This window comes from Coptis chinensis, chromosome 2 (genome assembly GCF_015680905.1).
Source record: "Coptis chinensis isolate HL-2020 chromosome 2, ASM1568090v1, whole genome shotgun sequence".
Classification (NCBI taxonomy): domain Eukaryota; kingdom Viridiplantae; phylum Streptophyta; class Magnoliopsida; order Ranunculales; family Ranunculaceae; genus Coptis; species Coptis chinensis.
In genome coordinates, this window is record NC_141457.1 from 9,651,960 (window position 1) to 9,658,962 (window position 7,003).

General features: G+C 35.1%; 1 long non-coding RNA gene across 1 annotated transcript; it reads right to left on the minus strand.

Annotated features, from left to right (window-relative positions):
• Positions 1 to 546: 546 nt before the first annotated feature.
• On the minus strand, positions 547 to 2,253 carry LOC147514766 (uncharacterized). Its single transcript, XR_015213280.1, has 3 exons — positions 2,105 to 2,253; positions 1,872 to 2,031; positions 547 to 823 (listed from the first exon to the last, which is right to left on the minus strand). It is a non-coding gene; the product is annotated as an uncharacterized LOC147514766 (long non-coding RNA).
• Between the last annotated feature and the right edge of the window lie 4,750 nt (positions 2,254 to 7,003).

The following is a 7,003-nucleotide window of genomic DNA, read 5'->3' on the forward strand; positions in this document are numbered from 1 at the left end:
GGATTGGGTTATACATTTGTAACGGTTCGGTTCGGTTAGTTATACTAAAAAACCGAGCACGTGGTATGGTGGTTGCACTACTAAAAAATAGGCTTTTAATGACAACTAAAAACTATCATTATATGCTTGTGATGACGGCTTTTGGGTGAGAAAAAATCCGTCATTACTAGGGGCGTCATAAAAAGTCTACCAAAACTGTCATTAAATTTATGACGGTTACTATAAAGTTGTCTTAAAAGGTCATGCTCTAATGACATTTTTTCATCTGAAAATGTCATAATATGGGTGAGTTATTGTGTCATGTTCTCTCTACCCGTCATGATTTCTTAGCAAAAAACGTCAAGAAATGACAGTACTTCTTGACTGATTTTCTTCAACCGTCATAACATTATATTTTTTTTCCAAAAAAAAAATAATGATTTGAATTTTTCAATATATATATACACACACACACACACACACTTGTAGATAATTTATAGTAGAAAACATTTAAACCTGTAAACAATGAACTCCATTGTAGAAACTTGAACCATAACATAATCCATATAAAATTCAAAAACTTTCTCAATTATATAATCTCTTATGCAAAAAGTTGTATGTTAATTATATAATTTACATGATCCAACAAACTCTCATAAACTAATTAAATTTGAACACATCATACAAATATTCTAATAAACTATATATCGATCTAAATGAGTCTTCTGCCAAGCTCTGATTCTTTCGTTTCTCAACCATACATTGTTCACTCTCTCCTTTGCAAAAAGAACTAATGCAAAGATATGAACATTCTCTGCATCAACCAGAGTGCACTTCCATTTCCCTGTAATAGAAAAATCACCTTTTAGTCTATAATAAGCAATAGAAAAATATACAGCTAACCATATCTTTTAAGCTAAAGGACAAGTGAAGGATGTGCACACTTCTCTTTTATATGGCTATGTTATAAGGGTAGTCATTAGTAAGCAAAACGAATTAGTCTAAAAAATGCAGACATAGGTTAAACAACGAACTATCCCACAGTTGCTTAATTCACAATAGTAATATATATATGCACCAACTCTTCACACACTCACATACACACACTTGACCACCACCTGCACACACGTACTAACATACACACACACTAGCATCCTAACATATATCTGACCACTACCAACATCACCACTACCAGAAGCACACTCACATATACCTGCACCACTACCAGCAGCACCACCACATGTCCACACATTACACGCCACCAGTCCACACACTAACTAGTAGCACTCACAGCACCACTGCACCTGCACACTCACACACTAGCTAGCAGCAACACCGAGAAGTAGTAGTAGCAATAGCAGTACCTGCAACACTAGTCCACTGCACTACTAGCTAGTCACACCACTGCACTTAAAAATTAAACTAAACTTAAAAAATTTCAACAAGATTCTAATTTAGATTAAACTATTTACATTATTCAAAATATATCAAGAGCTCCCAACACTTTCATAGTTAGATTGTCCCAGCAAAACCAGTCCACATCTCAATTTTTACCAATGTTACGTGTTACTCGGAACAAGATAACCATACAAATATACAATTAAGTTAATGTGAAACTTTTATTGACGAACGAAAATTTGAGAAAACAGTCATAGCACTACACTCCTAGTATGGCTCCATGAATTGCAAATCCTAAATTAACGAAGACAATCTAACTAAACCCAAGTTGATATGACACCACTTGATACAACAATATAATCAACATCAATGGACTGAAAACCCAATGGACGAGCCATCACTTAATCATATAGGAAAGCAAAATTATTTAAACTTCATGAAATAAAACAAAGAAAAAAAAGTTTTACAAATACAGGAAAAGTTTTTGGGCAAACCTTGCCTTTTCTCTCATGTTGTCGAAAGGCATCAATTGTGTTGCACATCCTGGATGTTGACTAAAAAGCAATATTCCTTCTCTAATGCTATTTAACAAGTACCTAGGTTTCCTGAGTTAGCCTCCTCATGGGCACTAAATGGATAGTAACTATAGTAATCCTACAGTGAGAAGTAGAGAGATAAGTAACTCAGTGCATGAGAGAGAGAGAGAGAGAGAGAGAGAGAGAGTTACCTAGGGTTCTTAACTTCTTTATAAACTTTCTCAGCCATCATGCCCGCTACCTCGAAAGACACCATAACCATAGACTAATAAACATCTTATCTATCTGGTTGTAGTCATATCCTAACGTATAAAAATCTTTACTTGCATCACTCTCAGAAACAACACCTTGAGACCTGTTCTTGGGAGGACCATATCACTTAATAAAACTTGATGCACTTCCTTGACCAAATGCAATTTGAACAGGTGCTGCTGCAAGATATCACGAAAAGAACCAAGAAAAATAAACAGCTATCAAGCCTGAAGACTTCCTAAAGCTATGTAACAAAGATACTCCATCTATAAATAAGCCTTTGTAAACGACTTAGCAAAAAAACATGCCACAAATTGGATGCACAAAGAAGAACCCTCGCAATGTAACTTGAAAAGTTAGAAAAACGTACATTTCTTCTCAACATTAGGCCATCCTCGCCCGAACCCGCCCCCTACAAGACGTAAAACAAATAGTAATTTGTCGACAAAGGAGAAGGATCTTTGCACCAGTATAAGCTAGTCCTTATATACTCTCATCGTATAGATCTTTGTCTTGGATCATGAAGTTGGCCCAGCCAAGACGGACCAGCTCCATTGAAATATAGAGAGAAATAGGTATCATAACATGTACCCACCAAAGCAACAATTAAAACATTTAAATCAAACTTTGTTGGATTGTGACAAATCCAAATTTTTGCCAAATGTGGAAGGGAACAAGTTGGACCATATACACTTCACATTTTCTTCTTGTTACTAAACGAAGATCCAATGTAACAATCTTCTTACTTATGCAAATTACATTAAGTGTCTATTCTTCTCACCAATCATATATATTTAGATAATGAGTATCGAGATGTATTACTGATGAGACGTACATCTCGACATCCAAAAATTAAAGAACAATAATAAAGAATCCCACTTGTCATGTGTTCTGGTTCTATACACTTAGTTACCACATGCTAAAACACAACTAATCCAACTTAGATTTTCTACTACATAACTTTAACTTCAAAAATAATACTTTGATTAGAAAAAATTATTCTAAAATCTAAACATATCCAGTATCATGAAAAAGTATACAAGTTATACTTCAAATGCATAAAAAAAAAAAAAAAAAAAAAAAAAAAAAAAAAAAAAAAACATTATGCATAGGAAAACCAAAGCTTTCTACACAATTTCACATAGGAGTCACACTTTCACAGCCAACTTTCAATATATGTATAGTTAATCTTTCCGTGAAGTTTCTACTACAAAGTCACTTATATCAAAAATCAGAAAATAGCAACTTATTTAACATCAACTAATCATAAGATTGAATAAATTAAGTGCACCTTTCAATAAATTGAATAGACAAATTAACTTAATTTCAATCAAAATCGATACAGTATCAAGGTGTCAACCAAAATTCAAGCAATAAAAACAAACAAACGAAAAGATGATCATAAAAGACGCACCTGTGAGTCGAAACTAAGCAGCATAAACTCTAGAAATGGAGACCAAAAGCATGATATTTCAGTTGATATTTAGTTCTCCTATAACTTTATATTAGGATGTGCACAATGTTCATGTGTCAATAAAAGTCAAGAAGCAAAAGATAAAGACTTTATGTCGGCTGATTAAGTATGTTCATGAAGATCACCCAATCCCAGTTTTTAGTCAAGAATCCCCATCTCTGGGGGGGAAGAATATATATCCTTTGCACAGGAATCAAGCAGCCTTATGTTAGGAACTTGATCCCGAAGCTATGACAAAAAAAAAATCCTAAAAGTTGTGTTCTCATTTAAAGGCCTTATAATAATACTTAAACATGACAAAAAGGATAATCTGAGTGTAATTCAAAGGATTCTTTTGCACATCAGTAATGCTCAATTCAATGTCCTTCCTTGAGTCACGAATCAGTTGAGCCTTTGCCTTTTCACCCAGCATAAACTCTAGAAAGAAGCAAAAAAGAGAAGAAAAAAAAAAGAAAAAGAAAAAATCAAAATCAATCAGATGTGTATTCTTAAGCAATTGATGTAACAAAAAAAGATAACTTTATAGTTATGGTTACATTCAATATATAGATATAAGCATAATCATATATTTCCATTTGTTCTAGTTTGAATCAGACAAAAGGACTCTTAATTTCTAATAAAATGAAGGCAGTACCAAGTAAATTCAAAATAAAAAAATTGCACCTTTGAAGCAAGAAAATTAAAATCGAATTGGCATCAACCCTAGTTTAGCAATGGAACCCCTAGAATGCGGAAAACATAATTCGAAAGTGAAAGTTGAAGATTCGAATGGGTACTTACTAAATCGGCAGTGAGAGAGATACAAACGGCTCAGCTAGGTTTTCGAGAGAAGTGGAGAGAAACTGGTTTGAAGAAGAGAGCCAGAAAGGTATCGCTATGTGTGGGAATGTAAAATTCTTTTCTTTACTTTTCTGGCGACACCTCTATACGTCTTGACTCATGACGCTTCAATCTTCAGTGGGCTTGACTAACAAACACACACACACGCACGGGTCCAAATGATGCAACCAACCCATTCTACTAACGATTACAGTTAACCTAAGCCGCGTCATAAATATTCTTGACGCTTGTCTTAATGACATCATAAAATAGGCAAAGGCGTCATAACAAAACTGGTCCAACTTGACAGTTTTAAAAAACCCGTCATAAAATCACCATATTTTCATGACGCTTGTATCAGACATGACATAATGTTGCAATAACTGTCATAAAAATATCATCAGAACACTTATCTTGACGGTTTATAACAAAGCCATCAAGATAGAAAAAAAACAGCCATCATAATAAGTCCTTTTTTTAGTAGTGTTGGTTTGGTGTCAAAACCGACCCATGCACGCCCTTACCCTTAGTGATGCTAAACGTTTAAAAAGTTGGGAACAACCCAAAGAAAATGTCAAACACAACTTGGCACTGAAAATTGCAAAGAAATCCCCAAATCACACTCTCAGAGAACTCAAAACCCGTGATAATATTTCAGAGAATCATAAAAAATCCCAAAACAAATATATTAAAAGAGGGGAAGATAAGAAATGGCTCAAGGTTACTGAACGAACCTTTGAACTAGATGTAAGACTTCAAAAAATAAGAAATGCTAGCAATGTAGACATTCTTTGTTGATTTATTTAAAGTAGGTACAATATATGACTAAGCAAAAATGAGAATTACGTAGTTATTTGAACTGATGACTTATTGCTAAAAGCAATGAAGCATCGAAATCGTCTTTTTAAATAAAATAACAAAAGAATAAACAACAATAATTAGACAAAACAATATTGGATAACCTCAAATGGGGATCGCATAAGTGATTCTCAGCTATAAGAGCACTTGCAATGCAGGTGAAAGTTTTCCCCCCCTTATTCACCGCCACCTCATCACTTATTCACCCCCTTTTCACCAAAACGGTGAAAAACAAGGTGAAGCTGTGCAATGCAAAGGTGAATAATATATCTCGGACGGGATGTTAGATTCCGTCTGGAGGTTTTTGATATGAGACGAAATGTAACATCCCGTCTGGTATTTTATAACATCCCGTCTGATGACTCAATATGAACAGACGCGAACAGGCTCCATTTTCACTTCCTTTTTAGCCAAAATTGCAATTTTCTAGCCTCCATTAACAACCTTTTGACACAAACTTCCATTCATAATAACTTCTCCACCCCCCCCCCCCCCCAATGCATCCCCACCAACCTCACCACATGAAGAGCATTCCTGATGGTTTGAAAATGTTAAAATTTCCAAAAAAAGGGGCAAAAAGGATCGTCGTCAAGAATGCGTAATGTGGGCGAGGAGGATGAAATTGAACTTGGGTTCAATTTTCCACCGCGTTGTGAAATCGAGGAACACCCACCATTAGCGTCAACATCAGTCCGACACGTAGCAAATTGAGTGATGGAGTCTCAAGTAAGTTTTTGATTTTTTTTTATGTTAATTATTATTATTTATGTTAGTTTATATCAAGTTTGTTGTTGTGTAATTAGTTTGAATTTGTCGCATTGTTTTAAAAAAAATAGTTGTAATTATATCGTATTGCGTGTTAGTTGAATGTAGGAAGTACACCTATGGAAAGTGCATTGTGCACTTTCAAATGTTGTGTCGTGGTGGCGTTGTATGAAATAAAAAACGGATCCTAATTTTGTCACGGTTACCGACATTATATCCGCCACACCATTTGGGAACTTTTTGAATTCTAATTTGGGACAAAATGATCAGGCGTTGTTGTTTGGGATAGTTGAGCGGTAGTGGCAAACTACCCACACATTCCATTTCCCATGGGGTGAGCTTGGGATTACCCTTCTTGATTTCACAATGCTCACGAGTCTCCCAATTGGTTATGGAGATGTCGTTCCTTTTGATGAAACTTTAGAGGTTTTTACTACGGCGATGAGTTTCTTTGAAGGTTTTGATTTGGTTGAAGATGATGAGCAAGACGGGTTTTTGAGATTATTGGCTGAGCAGTTTAAGGGAGGAGCTATAAATATGAGTTGGTTTATTTCGAGATATTTGAATAGACTTAAGGAGAAGCCGAAAGACTATCATATTGGTGAGGAGTCGATCCACGAGTATGTACGTGCCTTCCTCTTCTACTTTGTTGGTGCGGTATTATTTGGATATGCTAATAGTTATTTACGTATCGGGTGGATGGCCATTGTCTCAGACGTAGAGAGGATATGGGATTATGACTGGGGTCAATCCATCTTGGCATACCTTTTCCGCTGGCTAGACCTCGCAGTTAAGACGAAAGCCGCTAAAGGCAATTTGTGCGACTTTGTTTGGATTATACCGGTAAGTCTTATTTATTAAGTTATTGTTTCATTTCATTTATTTATCTAATTATTAATGTTGACATGTTTATATATATATA